The 17,312-nt window shown below is 41.1% G+C and overlaps 1 protein-coding gene across 3 annotated transcripts in view; it reads left to right on the top strand.

Moving 5' to 3' along the window:
- Positions 1-259: 259 nt before the first annotated feature.
- The window catches only part of FAM110B (family with sequence similarity 110 member B), a 178,566-nt gene continuing 161,513 nt past the window's right edge, over positions 260-17,312 (top strand). For all 3 annotated transcript variants that reach the window (XM_075061971.1, XM_075061970.1, XM_032802201.2), the window contains exon 1: positions 260-520. The gene's annotated coding sequence lies outside the window, so the exon portion shown is untranslated. The remainder of the gene's footprint in view (positions 521-17,312) is intronic.

Genomic DNA, 17,312 nt, shown 5'->3' on the forward strand with positions numbered 1-17,312 from the left:
TCCCAGCCGCTCCAGCCCAGAGCCCGGCTCAGCCCATTGTGTGTGAAGCATCCCCTCCAGTCCCTCCCCATTTCAGCGTGGACCAAACCATTGCACTGCGCCGCCAGACGTGCGGAGCCGCCGTCTCCCGAGCGGTCGCTTACCCTAGGCAAGGGCCGGGAGGCGGGCGCAGCCGAGGGCGAGCGTGAGAGCGAGGCACTGAGAGGCGCGGAGCAGGGGCGGGCCCGCAGCTCCCCTCCCCTCCCCTCCCCTCCACGCGTGGAGCCGGTGGGAAGAACCCGGCTGCGCTCTGCCTCCCCACGCCGCCAGCAGCAGCAACAGCGCCCGGGAGAGTTTCATTCAGTGCCGGGAGGAAGCGCTGCCTGCACGGGAGGCGCTTGCCCGCCGCGCGGCTCGCTGCTCTCCTCCTCCTCTCGGCGGCTGCTTCCCCGCCGGAGGCCGGCTGCCCCCTGCCTGCGCTGCGCGCAGTCCCCCCGCCCCCCCCAAGAGCAGAGGCGCCTGCGAGAGGCCGGCAGGGAAGGTAAGGGCGCCGCGCGGGAGGCAGGTCTGCGAGCGGGGAGCCGGGGGGAGGCAGCGCCGGGGCTGCACGCGCTTATTGTTGTCCCAAGCAGCTGCAGCTCCCGCTCCCTGCCCCCAGTGTAATAGCTTTGCGCGGAGGCTGGGCTTCCCGGAGCTCGTTTCTGGGGGTAGCAGCATATTCTACACGATTCAGAACATCTGTGGGCCCCAGGGTGTTTCTCCCCCCCGCGCCCCATGTGTCCCTCTTTCCTCCTGTGATGGAGGCTCTGGTTCGGACTCGTTGGGTCTGGAGTTGTGACAGCAGGAGGTGGAAGTTTCCCCAGCAGCTCGGGAAGCAGAAAGCTGTTTTTAAAGGGAGGAGGGATTGGGTGGTTTTGTGTGTGTGCCGCTGGAGTCCGCAGCCTTGTAGCTGCAAAGAGAGAGGGGAAAGTTATGATGAAGAGGTTGGACGCACGAGGCTTTCGGAAGAATTTTCCTTGCAGGGTTAGATGTTTGATACTGGAGGGGTTTGATAGCTGATACTAAACTTAACAGGGCAGATGCACTCAGCAGGGTCCTGGTGCCTAGTTGGGAGGTTGCTGCTGGAAGTCTCGAACCCTTGAGCGCTGACAGTTTTTCTCCATGCATTTGATTTTAATGCCACTGTTGCCCTTTAAGGAATGTTTCAGTATACTCACGTTCCTCAGTGTTTGCAGGATCAGTGCCTGAGCAGCAGTGGTGGGTTGTGGGCAGGGAGAGTTATAAAGAGAAGTGAAAAGGTTGTGTGTCTCAGTAGAGCACAGTTCACTTCCCAGAATAAGATGCAATAATGTGGGATACCTCTGCTATTGGAAAGCCCAACTGCCTCTCTGCATAGACACAAATTACAGTGCCAAATTTGCATTAGTTCTTTTTACTTAAGACCAAGTTATTGTAGTTCTAGTAACAGGACAAGCCCCCCAACTCTTTTTTTTAATTTGCTTTCTTCAGCATAAAACTGCTCAGAGATAAAGTGGTTTGGTTGTTCCTAAATTCCTCATTAATGTCCAGGGAAAACACGTGGCCTAGGAGACAGAAACCGAGTAGCTGTTTAACCCTTTGGATGTGTTTTTCTGACTCAGAAAGAAGTGTGGACTTCCTTCCTTCTCTAATTCTCTTTCTCTGTGATGCAGGGCAAAGTACAAGGCTTCTTCCTGTGGGTCAGGTTTATGCCCTGTTCAGAATCTGGTACACATCTGTCACAACATTACATGAAATTAGGCCTGTCTTGTGGCTGGTTTTTTAAGGACCCCTGACAGGTTTTGTTTCAAGAGAGGATTTGACTCTGAAGGAAACTTTAGGCGAGGGAAGAGAGAAGACTTATCCAAAATAAAATGCACTGGGGTATTTTTCTATATTCCCTTTCCTGCTATTATTGTAATATAGATTATATTTCTCTTAGAAAATACTTGCTCGGAGCCATTGCTCAGAGTTCAGTGAAGTCAGTTTTGTTTTACATCGTTGGAAAGGTAGTGATGTATCATATGACTTAATATGTGATCATTTGTAGGGTGAGGAGATGGTCTGTGAAGGAATGAAGTCTTTCAAAAACCTAGTCTAAGCAAATAGAATGTACAATAAGAAATTACGTTACAGAATCTGAAAAGTATATGTGTTTAAGCACTTTGCAAGTTTTACTTAACATGAAAATTCATGTAATTTGCATGTTGATCCCTGTTATCTCAGTGTTTAAGAAAAAAAACTGATCACACTTATGTTAATTCAGACATACTGAAGCTGATAGCTGCTTTTGCTTCATTATATGCAATTATCCCGTGTACTTAAAATGACCGCGTTAATTTTCTTGCCTTAAAGACTTGACATACCTTTAAAAGATCTGGGAATGTAATTCTTTTTATAACTTAGTTATAGGTTTTAAAAATAGTTTGTATTCCTAACTCTTTCATAGATTTCCTGGGTGACCTTGGGAAAGTAATTTAAGCTTTGAGCCTCAGTTTCCTCATCTGTAAAATGTCTGTAACCTTACCTTTTCTAACATATTGTTGCTAAATGTTCATTTGTAGAGTATGGCTGATAGGGCTGATGCTATAAAAGTATAAATTTTGTTACAAAAATGTTATATCACTTCTTGTCCTAGATACAAAATCTGTTGCATGTTCTTAATAGTAGATGGTGTAGGTGCACTGCTCTGTGCGTATGTAGACTTGGACTAAATACCTTGCTTATTTGTAAATGCTCTAAAAAGATCAATTTAATCTATTTCTTAGTGCTAAACATTGGTATGCTCCTTCATGCTTCACCCACCATTCCAGAGGACATGCTTCCATGCGGATGACAGGTTCTGCTCAATAACGATCCAAAGCAGTGCGGACTGATGCATGTTCATTTTCATCATCTGAATCAGATGCTATCTGCAGAAGGTTGATTTTCTTTTTTGGTAGTTCGGATTCTGTAGTTTCTGAATTGGAGTGTTGCTCTTTGAAGACTTCTGACAGTATGTTCCTCACCTCACCCCCCTCAGATTTTGGAAGGCATTTCAGATTCTTAAACATTGGTAGCTGTTTTTAGAAATCTCATATTGGTATCTTCTTTGCATTTTATCATATCTGCTGTGAAAGTGTTCTTAAAATGATCATGTGCTGGGTCATCATCTGAGACTGCTGTAACATGAAATATATGGCAGAATGCAGGTAAAACAGAACAGGAGACATACAATTCTCCCCCAAGGAGTTCAGTCACACATTTAACTAAGGGTGTGGCTACACTGGCACTTTACAGCGCTGCAACTTTCATGCTCAGAGGTGTGAAAAAACACCCCCCTGAGCGCTGCAAGATGCAGCACTGTAAAGCCTCAGTGTAATCAGTGCGGCTCCCAGCGCTGCACGCTACACCAGTAGAGGATGTGGTTTACATGCAGCGCTGGGAGAGCTCTCTCCCAGCGCAGGTGCTCCGACCACACTCACACTTCAAAGCGCTGCTGCGGCAGTGCTCTGAAATTTCAAGTGTAGCCATACCCTAACACATTCTTTTTTTAACAAGCGTCATCAGCATGGAAGCACGTCCTCTGGAATGGTGGTCAAATCATGAAGGAGCATACAAATGTTTAGACTATCTGGCACATAAATACCTTGCAAAGCCAGCTACAAAAGTGTCTTGTGAATGCCTGTTCTCGCTTTCAGGTGACCTTGTAAATAAGAAGTGGGCAGCATTATCTCCTGTAAGTGTAAACAAGCTTATTTGTCTTAGTTATTGACTGAATAAGAAGTAGGACTGAGTAAACTTGTAGGCTCTAAAGTTTTACATTGTTTTCTTTTAGAGTGCAGTTATCTATATAAAAAAAATCAACGTTTGTAAATTGAACTTTCAAGATAAAGAGATTGCACTACAGTAGTTGTATGAGGTGAATTGAAAAATACTGTTTCTTCTGTTTATCTTTTTTACAGGGCAAATATTTGTCATAAAAATGAGATGAAGTGAGCATTGTGCACTTCGTAGTCTGTGTTGTAATTGAAATCAATATATTTGAAAATGTAGAAAAAATCCACAAATATTTATAATGAATTTAAATTGGCATTCTATTATTAACAGTGCAATTAAAGCTGTGATTAATCACAATTAATTTCTTTAATTGAGTTAATTTGTTTTGAGTTAATTGCTTGAATTAACTGTGATTAATTGACAGCCCTATCCTAAATGTATTAAAATATGTTTGTGGAGTAAAGAATTAGTGTGTCATTTGCACTGTTAGACTAACTGTGGTGAACTGTTTTTTTCTGAAACTTGCAAAGTATCCAGGAACCTCCTCTGTTGCACAGAGTGATTAAAGCTTCGCTCCAATAAGCACTTAGGCATCTATTCATGGGACTACTGTAACTAAAGTTAAGCATCAGCATTGCATGATTCTGTCTTATCAGTGCAGAAAATGTGATATCTGGAAGGGGTGACAGAGATGTGGCTATGCAGCATTCTTAACAATTACTAACAGCCCTTTCTGAGGCAACAATTTTTGTCATATGCCCGTCGTCATGAGAGCTGTGGCTGAGATTTAACTCAGAACAGCAACCCTGCATGGCATGATCCCAGTCAAAAAGGCCCTAAATTACACGGCAATTTGTCACAGATTATTGTTTTGTGTTTCAGTGTTAACTTCGTCTTCAACAGTCTTTGGAGGTAACAGGCAGGTGCCACAGGAGGTTTCAGTGTCAGCTGAGCTAACTGTGGTGGTGGTGATCATGGGAAAATGGAGGGGCAGGCTCTCTAGAGTGGATGTCCTGAGATCCTCAACTGTAGGGCTTTTACAGAGATGCTTTTACACCATGCAGTTAAGCAACCATTCCCCCTGCCTCTTCCATGCAGCTGCTGATCCCTCTCCAGAGGGATCAAGTTTCCTAGGTATTCAGCCATGTGGAATATTTGTAACTTTCTCCTCTGGTGGATTTTTTCACAAGAGTTGATAATGTGGTCCATGTTCATATGAAAGGCCATACTTTTTCAGTATGACAAAATGATTGTAAGGCCTAGCCTACCTGTAACCCGATAACTTTTAGGTGTGTGGGGTTTTGTTTTTGTTGTTACAAAAATAGTTATACCACTAAAAATCCCGGTGTGGGTATAGTTACACTGGTATAAAGGTGACTTCCACTTTCTCTTATGGAATAGCTGCAGTAGATCAGTATAAACTGTGTCCAAACTGGGAAGTTTGTTCTGTTTTTACAATACCAGCATAGTTAAAGTGCCGGTATTGTTACAACAGAACAACCTTCCCTAAGTTGTTCTGTTTTAACAACTTAGGGAAATCCTAGTTGTAGACAAACCCTAAGTACACCATGGTTATTTCCAATTCCATATGCAGATAATTCACCATACTTTACTGCCTTGTATCTTTTGATATTACTTTTTTCTTTCTTTCTTCTTTAGTTTTTAAAGTTATCATCAACATTTTCAGTGTCTATCCTTGTGGACTCCTGACATGGTGAGAATGTGAAATCTCAGATTGTTATTGGAAACTTTCAATGTGGGAACATTCCTAGGACGAAAAAAAAAAAGTAACGTGACTCTTTTTCTGAAAGTATATTTTGGTATTCCAGATTGGGGAGATGACTGAAGTCTCATTTAAAGTAATGAATAAACTGACAAAAAAATGCAAGGCAATTTCCAAGATAAAATAACTGTGTAAACTACAGTTAAGGTTGTAAGTATATATAGATTGCTTAATCATAATTAAAAAAAAACCCCTTAAATATATGTTGTAGTTTTCCTAAACACAAACTGGAAATTCAGAATTAAGATTACATGTAACTGTCTGAAAGTAAGGAAATGAACACTACAGATAAACCAAACAACCTTAACCCTGCTCCCCCAACACCACCCCTTGAACAACAGAAACAGGAAACCATTCTGTAGTAATGGTGGGACACGTAGGCATGCTGGTAATTGAATGAACTCTTCCCCCCATTTATCCCCTCCCTTCCCTCCGTCTATTCTCTTGAAATGGGTTGGGGTTATAAAAAGTAATACTCCTGTCACGTGATGGGAGTGAATAAGGGTGAGTATTTATTTACACTGATGGCTACTGTGTTGTTTTCCCTTTTCATATGGGGGAAAAGGAGAAATGTAACTAAAAACTAACCACAAATGAACACAGACAACTAAGGAAACACACAAATGGAGAAATCTAGAATGGAGGTCAGAATGAATGATTTGAACCTCTTGATACATCAAAGGGTTATTCTTCCTCTTTGTGGACATCTGCCAACAACTATTATCTCTCCCTAATCACATGCCACTTCTTATTCTAAGTATCAGAGAGGTGTCCGTGTTAGTCACTTTTCTTCTTCTAAGAGTGCCTTTTGCAATGGTCTTGTTTGTCTGCTGAGTAGGATCTGCCACCTAGGGCCTGTTTGCTGCTCCTGTGTCCCTTTAGGTATGAATAAGAAGCAAGTTGTTTTGGAAGGGACCGGGGGAAGACATAGTGCAATGATGGAAGTTATAGGGTAAAGGCATTCATGTTTAGGGTCCTGGGCTGGAGCCTGTAGCAGAGAAAGGAGATGCCCTCTCACCCCCTTGAGTGCAACCTAGAGTGACAGTGTGGAAATCCATGTGACCCAGGATTTGGGAGCCTGGCAGTAAGGAGCCTAAGAAAAAAGATGTTTGTTGTTTTAGGGAGGGCTAAAGAAGTCTTTAGCCGGATGATGGGTGAAGGTTGGTAGTGAAGCCTTAAATTATAACAGGTGTGAATGCTGTAGTTCTAGGAAAACCACTAATGTGTTTTAATTCTGTGCTTGGGACCTTTGTTATGCTGGAAGGAGCAGACTTTTGCTTTGACCAGAGGGCCAAAGCACTAAAATTCACTCTATGACCAAAGAAAGCAAGACCAGACGAACAATGGATGCATCCTGGCACCAGCCTGCTAAGCTGCTGTTACAGAAAGACTTTAAGTGCAGCCAAGTGCTTCCTCCTTCTCCAAGAAGGATGATGACAAAATTACATATGGACCATTTAATAAAGCAATTTAGCAGATATATTTGAGTCTAAGGCCCCAGATGTGACTTAGTCAAATGAATTGTGCCTCTGTTTAGGCACCCACATGGTACACCTTGCAGAGCTGGGCTTTAAGACTGTAAACTCGGCTTTTGAATTTCAAAGATGAATGTTTAAAACAGAAGGAAAATGGATGTCAATAATGTGGACAGATTTTTGGAAGAATCATTAAGAAAGTAAGACATTTTGGGTAATGTTTTATGTATCAGAGCAACATCAGTGCTCTTGAAATTGCTTTATGCCAGTTAAGGTTTTTTAATTGATAAAGCATATGTATACTTTTCTTGGGAAGTAATGCCCTTGCAAAGAACCCAGGCATAGTTAATCTAAAATATGATAGTCCAGATTTTTAATGCTCACTTTAAATGCATGCTTTCTTTCAAGAGGAGCTGTAGCAAACTTAAAATATCTGTGTTCCTTTTCGGAAATAGGTGTAAAGAGACTGTGATAAGCAGTCAAGAGAATAATTTAAGAATCTCAAGAAAAATTGTAGTGGATGTCTTAGTAGCATTTAATATTCATTTATTGTATGTTTTCATTTACTCCTGTCTCTGCTTTATATGAGTATGTTGCTTATTAAAATATTATCATTAAAAATTGTGTGACTTCAGCTACTTTCATTTTAGAATCCTAAAGTGTGAAATATTAATAGACAACACTTGTGTAAGGTAGGTAAGTATTGCTGAAGTATTAAAAATGACTAGTTAAACCCAAACTCAAACAATATCTGTTGCAAAGCGTAGTACGTAATGTCGATCTCACTCCTCGTCCTGTCTTTTATCTACAATATCATTTTATTAATTTGCTTCTATAATTGGAGAGTTTGAAAAACTGCATTTATAACTGTGAGGAAATTTTTAAGCTTGTACTGGTCAGTGAATATATATCCAAAATCTTCTTAATTTCAGTCAAGAGAAAACAAGAGGGTCCTTAATATTGCAGTTTACAAACTAAGAAATGGTCTCCACCTAAAATTTAGGTCAAATGAACTGTATTGCTCAGGGGTGTGAAAAATTCGCACTCCTGAGAGACATAGTTAAACCAAATTGAGCCCTGTGGAAGACAGTGTGAGGTTGACAGAAGAATTCTTCAGTTGATCTAGCTACCACCCCCGAGGGGGAGTATTTATTAAAGCAACAGAAAAACCCCTTCCATGTCTACACTACAATGTTACAGTGGCAGCTGTGCCACTGTAGCACTTGTAGCATAGGTATACTCTAAGGAAGAGTGTGTGTGCATGGTGAGAAGAATAAGGTTGGGATGTATAGTGAGTTTGAGTGCAGATAGATGAGGAGTGAAGGAGAAGAGAAATGGAAGAAAATGAGAGAAACTGAAGAGAGGTGGTAAGAATGAGGTGAAAGATGGAGAATGGATGAAGGAGGGAAAACAAGAGAGTGAGAAGAAACTTCCGAGGGTATGTCTGCGCAGTGATTTTTGGAGCAAGCCTCTCAGCCTAGGTTGACAGACTCGGACTAGTGTGGCTTGAACTAGTGCTTTCAAAATAGCTCTACAGACAGCACTTTGAAGTTGTGGCTTGTGCTGGAGCCTAGGCTTCAGAGTCGAGCTTCAGCCCAAGCTACAATTTCAAAGCACTGTCTGTACAGCTATTTTTAGAGCACTAGCTTGAGCCATGCTAGCCCTGGTCCAGTCTGGAAGGCGCTCTCCAAAATCCTGTGTAGACTTACCCTAAGAGGAATGTAAGAGGAGAGAGACATATGAGGATAGTTGATAGAATTAATAGTGAATTTGTGAATGGGGCCATAAAGGGGTAGTGCTAACATTAATTAAACTTGTACATAAAAATGGGAGGAACGTTCATATATAATAAAAAGTTCAAGTTGCATCATAAGACCAAGCTTTGAATAGATGTGGGCTGGAGATGGTAAAGGAAGAAGACATTGAATCATTATTTTTGTTGTTAAGTCACAGAGGGATTTTACAGATGCCCATAATGACATCTGTAAAATATTTTTTCCTTGATTTTCCTACTATGCTCATTATTTTCTTAAAAAGGGGAGGAGGAATTGGGGAAACTAAAGAGGGAAAGGAAGGGTAGTTTAATTCCATCTCTTGATGGCATCTAGTTGCATGAAAATAAAGCAGACAAAAGCCAAGAATCCTTTCAGGTATTTTTTAAAATTTTTAAAAATTATTTATTAATATTTTTTATTATAAATCCAACAATGGCTTCCAAAAAGGCAATTAGGTGACTTTCTATTTTATCATTTAGTGTAAAGGGTTCCTTTTCACATTTGTATATATTCAGTAGCATGCTAAACGTCATATATAGAATTTAAAGGTTATTTACTCTACTGGTTGATAAGGGTAGCTGCTGTTGTGGTTCTGAAGAGCCATTAACATACCTTGGGATAAAAGTCACTGTGTTGTTCTTGCCGGCAAGTTAAAGAAGTATGAGCTGGATGAATGGACTATAAGGTGGATAGAAATCTGGCTAGATTGTCGGGCTCAATGGATAGTGATCAATGGCTCCATGTCTAGTTGTCAGCCGGTGTCAAGCGGAGTGCCTCAAGGGTCAGTTTTGTTCAGTATCTTCATTAATGATCTGAAGGATGGCGTGGTCTGCACTCTCAACAAGTTTGCAGATGTCACTAAACTGGGAGGAGTGGTAGATATGCTGAAGGGTAGGGATAGGATACAGAGGGACCTAGACAATTAGAGGATTGGGCCAAAAAAAATCTGATGAGGTTCAGCAAGGACAAGTGCAGAGTCCTGCACTTAGGATGGAAGAATTCCATGCACTGCTACAGACTAGGGACCGAATAGCTAGGCAGCAGTTCTGCAGAAAAGGACCTAGGGGTTGCAGTGGAGGAGAAGCTGGATATGAGTCGACAGTGTGCCCTTGTTGCCAAGAAGGCTGACGGCATTTTGGGCTGTATAAGTAGGGGCATTGCTAGAAGATCGAGGGATGTGATCATTCCCCTCTATTCAACATTGGTGAGGCCTCATCTGGAGTACTGTGTCCAGTTTTGGGCCCCACATTACAAGAAGGATGTGGAAAAATTGGAAAGAGTCCAGCAGAGGGCATCAAAAATTATAGGGACTGGAGCACATGACTTATGAGAATGCTGAGGGAACTGGATTGTTTAGTCTCCAGAAGAGAAGAATGAGGGCGATTTGATAGCTCTTCAGCTACCTGAAGGGGGTTCCAAAGAGGATCTAGACTGTTCTCAGTGGTACTAGATGACAGAACAAGGAGAATAGTCTCAAGTTGCAGTGGGGGAGGCTTAGTTGGATATTAGGAAAAACTTTTTCACTGGAGGGTGGTGAAGCACTGGAACTGCGTTACCTAGGGAGGTGGTGGATCATCCTTCTTAGAAGTTTTAAAGGTCAGGCTTGACAAAGCCCTGGCTAGGATGATTTACTTGGGGATTGGTCCTGCTTTGAGCAGGGGGTTAGACTAGATGACCTCCTGAGGTCCCTTCTGACCCTGATATTCTATGATTCTATGATTTATCTGCCTGTGTTCATGTGTTGTCTTGTCTTATAGTTAGATTGTAAGCTCTTTGGGGCAGGGACTGTCTTCTTGTTCTGTGTTTGTAATACATCTAGCACAATGGTCCATGATGGGAACTCCTAGGTGCAAACAATAAATTGTAATAATTTGCCCCTATCATCTGGCAAAATACTAGTCTATAACCAGTTTCGGGTCTGATAGACTCTGTGGGCCAAATTAATTTCTCACATACACACTGAGGTCTGTAGGACTGCATGAGGTATATGTCCATGCAGAATTTGGCCGTATGTATCCTTTTGTATTGGATAACTCTAGTTCTATGATTCAGAGTATGCTTTTGGATTTTTTTAATTATGTTTATCTAATCAGTCTCATAGCTTTTCAGGTCCAGGTTGTTTCCCCAAAAATGACAGTACACTTAAGTTCGTATCTTGGAATTAAGAACTCTTATAGTTTAGGATGCAGCACATAGTGCTGTGTAATGTGATGAGTATACACCTAAAAGGAAGAACATTTTATAGCAGCATTAATAAATTTAGTTATCTAAACATCACTAGTTTCAAATTCTGAGAGACTGCAATGTGCAAGTTAAATCTAAGTGCATGGTTCCTACCAGACATATTACTACTTTCTTTTCAAGTAGGGACAATTCTGGAGTGTTTTACTGTTCATCTTCCCAAATTAATTCTAGAGTGTTTTGCTGTTGAGCTCCCCAAATATGCTCATTTTTTTATTTTTAAGAATTGGGATACTGGATGCTAAAAGTTTCAATGAGCTGCAACCTTTCATCAGTTAGAGTGACAGGCTGCCTGAATGAGAATTTACAGATTTCAGTCTGACTACTGAGATGAGCAACTATTTTCCTGTGCGGGAGTGCTGTTGCAGTGCCGAAAAAACATAATGTCGAACGTCATTTCCAAACTAATCATGTCTCTTTTGACATTAGCCATCCACTTAAATCTGAGTTGAGAAAGGTTTGATTTGAGTTGATTAATTTTCTTCTATCTGCCCAGCAATCTGTTTTCACTAGACAAGTGGTAAAGTCTAAAGGTGCTACTATTGCTTCCTTTAAAATTGGTCATCTGCTCGCAAAGAAGAAAAAACCCTTTCAAGATGGTGAATTGTTAAAGGAAGCATTTTTGACTGGTGGTGATTGCCTGTTTCAAGGATTTCCTAACAAGGCTGAGGTTTTGTCGGCAATACAAGACTTGCAGTTATCAGACAACACAGTTACGAGGAGGGTACATGCAATTTCAAGCGACATGCAAACTCAGCTAAAGGATGACTTGAAAATATGTGACTGGTTTTCACTGCAATTTGATGAGTCGACGGATATATCGGATACAGGACAGTTGGCAGTTATGGTGAGGATGGTATTTAGTGACTTCACTGTAAAAGAAGAGTTACTAAAAGTATTGCATATGAAAGGGCGAACAAAGGGTGAGGATCTATAATTTATTCAAATCGTAAGCAACGTGAGTTAGTATGCCAATACACAAGCTGTCTACAATCACCATAGATAGGGCACCAGCAACGATGGGCAGCGCCAGTGGATTCATTGCACTCTGTAAGAAGAATGAATCCGTTCTGAACTTTGTCTTGTCTTATTGCATTATCCACCAAGAAGCTTTATGCCTCAGAGTGCTTTCTTTTCAACACATCATGAATGTCGTTATTAAAATAATTAACTCTATTCAAGCGAAACCTTTGCAACACCGACTTTTTAAGGCCCTTATAGTTGGAAGATGGAAGATGTTGATGATAAACAATCTGATCTTATCTTGCACACAGAAGTACGATGACTGAGCAAAGGTAAAGTTCTTGCGTGTTTTTTAAGCCTAATTGAAGAGATCAGAGAATTTCTGAAGTCCACAAATCAGAACTTGAAGCAACTCGAAGACTCCACCTGGTTAATGGACTTGGCTTTTCTTGCCGACATCACTGACAAATTGAACATTTTAAATCTTGAGCTCCAGGGAAAAGACAAACATGTGGCTCAAATGATAGGTTCTGTAAAATCATTCAAAGCAAAACTGATCTTGTGGATGTCACATATGAATACAAAGTCTCTCATACATTTCCCAAATATGAAAAAAATGGTATGTGACAGTGATTTTAACCCATCACCATTTCTTATCCACATTCAAGCACTTCTGGAACAATTTGAAAAGAGATTTCAACAGTTCACCGTCATTGAGCCTGTAGTTGCCTTTCTTGTGAATCCTTTACTTGCCAAATAGAGGTAACAGAAATGGCTACATCAATTGCGAGTCTCATTCAAGTAAGAACAGAAGACGTGGAACTGGAGATTTTGGACCTTCAAAATGATATTGTTCTAAAATCGTGCGCAACAGATGAAAACTTTTGGAATCTGGTTGACTGAAAAAAGTTTTCTGCCTTAAAAAATGTAGCATATAAAATAAAATTTTATTTTGGTTCCACTTATCTATGCGAAGTTCTGTTTTCAACAGTGAACATCATAAAATCAAAATACAGATCTCGGCTTTCAGATGCCCATCTTGACGATTGCTTACGAACGGGAATATCATCCTACTCTCCCAACTACAAAAAATTGGCTGAAGAAATGCAGTGCCAAAAATCACACTGACTTTATTAGAAAAACCACATGAATTAATGATACCCATTTTCCATTAAGTGCTGATGATCGTGTATGATTAACTTGTGTTTAACTTTTTTTCATATTTATTTGTTTGTTGAAATCCAGAAACAAGTAACAATACAAAGAATATTTTTAATTAACCATAACTGGCTATCAGTGTTAAAGTAAGAATAATAAATATATTTGGACCAGCAGTTCAACAATATCTTACTTTTTAAAAAATAAATAAGATGAAAACGGTCTATAATATTAATTTTGTAAAAACTCGTTAATTTTTCTTACATTAAAAAAGAGCAAATTCACATGGTAAGGTGAAAGAGTAATCGCCAAATAATTAATACCTTTAACATGTAAAATTACCTTTTTTATCTTATGGAGTCATATATAATGTAATATTAAATATGATGTTTTTCATATTATTTAATGTACAAATACAAAATAAGCCTTGAAAAAACGTTGGCGCCTGCCACACACTTCTGAAAACATGAATGTGTTACTGGCCACAAAAAAGTTGGGGACCACTGTTCTAGGGGAACTGAGATCTCCATGCCTTCCTCTACAAACTGTACCTAGGGAGGTCCAGTCTCCTCTCCAGGACTTGCCAAAGTTAGGTCATGCCTCGACTCATTCTTTTGTGGTTTACTCGCTTCCGATGGCACCACCATTGGAACCGAGATCTGAGTTCTCATCATTGGAGGATTCTGATGGAACGCAAGGGCCACCCATTTCCTACTGCCCGTAGAAGTACCTGAAAGGACTGCCAGTAATGTGGCAATACCGTCCTCTCCAGCAGCAGGGAAGTCACTAGTTGCCCTCTCCATGGGGCCCTTTGCAATATCTGCTGGATCCATCTTGCTGGCTCTATTGGGGATCTTGGCAACAATACCCACCCATTTGGTGAGAGAGGCTTCGTCCCTCTCCCTGCTTAGGACACCCTTGAGCAGGCATTCCAAACTGTTTATGGAGGATGAACTGCTCAGTCCAGTTCTGATGGTATGGCTGGAGCAAGAGTATTTCCCATCATCCTTTCCAGATGCTCCAGTAACTTTAGCCTCCTCCTTGTTTCCAGATGACTTTTGGCAATTCTAAGAACTTCTGCGAAGAGTGGTGGTCAATCTTCAAATTCCACTGGAGGAAGTGCAAAACAAGCAGCACCAGCTTCTGGACATCCTTTATTCCTCAATACTGAGCAGGATTGCTCTACTGATCAACAATGCCATTCTTCAACCAACCTGAACAGTTTGGGGTACCTCAGCCACTTGCATGCCTACTCCCAAGGGGGCAGGGAGGAGATACTATGTACCAGCTAAGAGATTGGAGTTTCTTTTTCACACCCATTACCCAATTCCCTCATGGTGCAAGCAACAATAGAATGGTCCAGGCAGCAGCACCTGTGTTCCAAATGCTTAGACCTTCTGAGAAACAAGGTCTTCTCTTCAACAAGGCTCCAGATTCGTTTTTCAAACTACCAGGTCTTGTTGGCCAAATATGTCTTTTTTAATTATGGAAAATTGAAGGACTTCCATGAAAAACCTGTCCAGGCATCCACTGTAGCCACTCTCCTAGATGTGCCACTTCTAGACATATGTAGGGCGGCCACATGGAGTTTGGTACATACTTTTGCCACATAGTATGCCTTGGTGCAGGACTCTCAGGGATGTTCGTTCGGTGTGTCTGTCCTCGGTTCAGCTGTCTCATTCTCTTCCTCACATCCTCCTCTGAATTAGGTACTGCTTGTTAATCCCTCTCAGTGGAATACAATAGAAGAAGAGGAGGTTACTTATCTGTTACTGGAGATGGAGAATACTGTAAGTTTGGGTATGGAACCGGTTGATTCTCCAGCTGCCTCACATAGAATCATAGAATCTCAGGGTTGGAAGGGACCTCAGGAGATCATCAACCCCTTGCTTAAAGCAGGACCAATCCCCGATGGCTTAACCCTTCCATCTGCATACTCTTTAAACAGCAAATGCCAGATGTTCACTCATATTCTAATAGGGATGAGGACGCAGTAGAAGGCAGACTTTCTCCTATGGTTCTTCCTAGTTCAATACTGCAGCACACTATCTCCTGCTTTCCAGGGGGATGTAGGAGGCGAGGCTCCTCTGGATGAATTAATTTGTGCAGAGGCTCATTTTATGACTTATTATGGGAACACCGAGATTATTCTGTCCAGCTTGCATGTTGATCATATTAACTAGACCAGAGAAATGTAGATCTCAGTGAGACACAAATATAATTAACTCATGCATTGATGACTGAGTTACAACAATTGATGGGGCAATACAAACATACCAGATGTTGGCTGTTGAGTCTTGGATGGCAGTTGTGACGTGGAAATTTCCTGCAATATCCTTGAAAAACCTTATTGAATTACATTTAAGTATTTTTGGAGTCCGTGGTAATAAATGAATGGTTTATGTATCTTTGTGGTCTGGGATTGTATGTAACCTGCCTCTAGGCAGGAAGTGTGATATGAAGGCTGGGAAGTGTAATGAAATTCAAAGGACTGTGTTGAACAATGGACAACACAAGAATGAACTTTTGGGACAAACAGGGTCAAGAGGTTGCGTGGGGAATTTCTAGAGGGATATGAATGCAAATTCTCCATCTCCAGTTATGCAAAAACCCAGCCTTCTGAAGCTATGTTCTGAGGAGAGGACCACTGTCTGCCAAATACCTGCTCCTGGAGTCTGAAGATCAAAAGCCCAAGCTGTATAAAGGAATGAGGCACCTAAACCTGGGGGTGTTTGTTCTGAGCTAAGGCTATTAAGAATTTATAACAACAGAAGAACCCACTTCCGGAGGTTTGAAAGACCAAACACCTCCCTGAGCCCCTGCTGGAGTCAAGAGGTGATTTTTGGTAAACTTGTTAAGATGTGTAGGTTTTTTTTTATTGTTTTAATGTTTCCTCTGTAATGGTTTCACCTTAAGAATAAATGTGCTTCCTTAGAAAGAGCTATGTGGTGGCTTGTAACTGCTGCTACATGGCTCATATACCTTCAGAGACTGAGGAAGCCATGGATGCTGGCCTATTTAGATAATCTGGATTTCTGGTGATATCACAACATAAGCAGGGAACTGTGCAGCCTGGGAAAACCTCGGTCAGGAGGAAGAGAGATGTGGGTCTCTACCAAAAAGAGGAGGCAGCTGAAGAGCCAGGAGCCTAGAATGGATGACCTGGATGGACCATGGTGGGGGAATACAGGTGCGTTTGTCATGAACTGTGGCAACAGTGTAAGGGTTATTGCAGAGGCATTCTTTTTGGACCCTATTATACAGTTGATAGACAGACATTGCACCACCAATGTAACACTTGATTGATGTCGTCCCCATCCCGTATGCATAAAAAAGTCCAAAATAGAAAAGGCAGCCCACAGATGCAGTCATTCATCTTTTTCCTGCGCTGCTTTTCCTGTTAGAATACACTGGGCCAAATTTTCAAAAGTGCACAATACTGAGCAGCTCCCATTGAGACACCTATGGCAAAATTTGCAAATGAGCTTAGTACCAGATGTGCTAAGCTGGTTTGAGATCTAGCCTATTGTGCTTGGAGTCACATAGAAACATTTTGCTTTGACCATGTCACCAACACTATTCAGCTGGAGCATGCAGAGATCTACGCATGTCATGTGCAAGCTTTTGAGGATTCTAGCATAGTCCCATCGAGAAGAGGGGTTGTCCAAGGTGAACAGTTTACAGATTGAAGGGAACCAAGTCTCTGTTTTGAATCAGAGTGATTTAAAAAAATAAGCATATAATTGTTTTGGAGTCGTTTCACTTTATAACAGCTGCTTATTTATGGTAGACATGAGATACAAGCATTGAACTACAGCTAAATGATAGTTCTACTTTCAACCCATGATATACTGAGCTAATGATAAATTGGTGTACTTACAAATGTTATGTAGTCTTATTTATGGAATAATTTTAAGGTTTTGTTCCCTTTTAATATTTGATTGCATTTGCACCTGAATTAATATTGGTGCCATATGGCTTACCAACTTCCTTTTTGTAAAAAATCATTCTGACACATAGGTTGCCTAATATTATCCCCTAATTATAACTGCTCTGGACCTGAATGCCCTTTTTTTCTGCTTCTAGCAGATGCATAGAACTGCTTGTTTTAAGCTGAATTTCTAGTAATGAGAAACAAAACTTGTTCCTTAGACACTGAGA

This window comes from Chelonoidis abingdonii, chromosome 2 (genome assembly GCF_003597395.2).
Source record: "Chelonoidis abingdonii isolate Lonesome George chromosome 2, CheloAbing_2.0, whole genome shotgun sequence".
Taxonomy (NCBI): domain Eukaryota; kingdom Metazoa; phylum Chordata; order Testudines; family Testudinidae; genus Chelonoidis; species Chelonoidis abingdonii.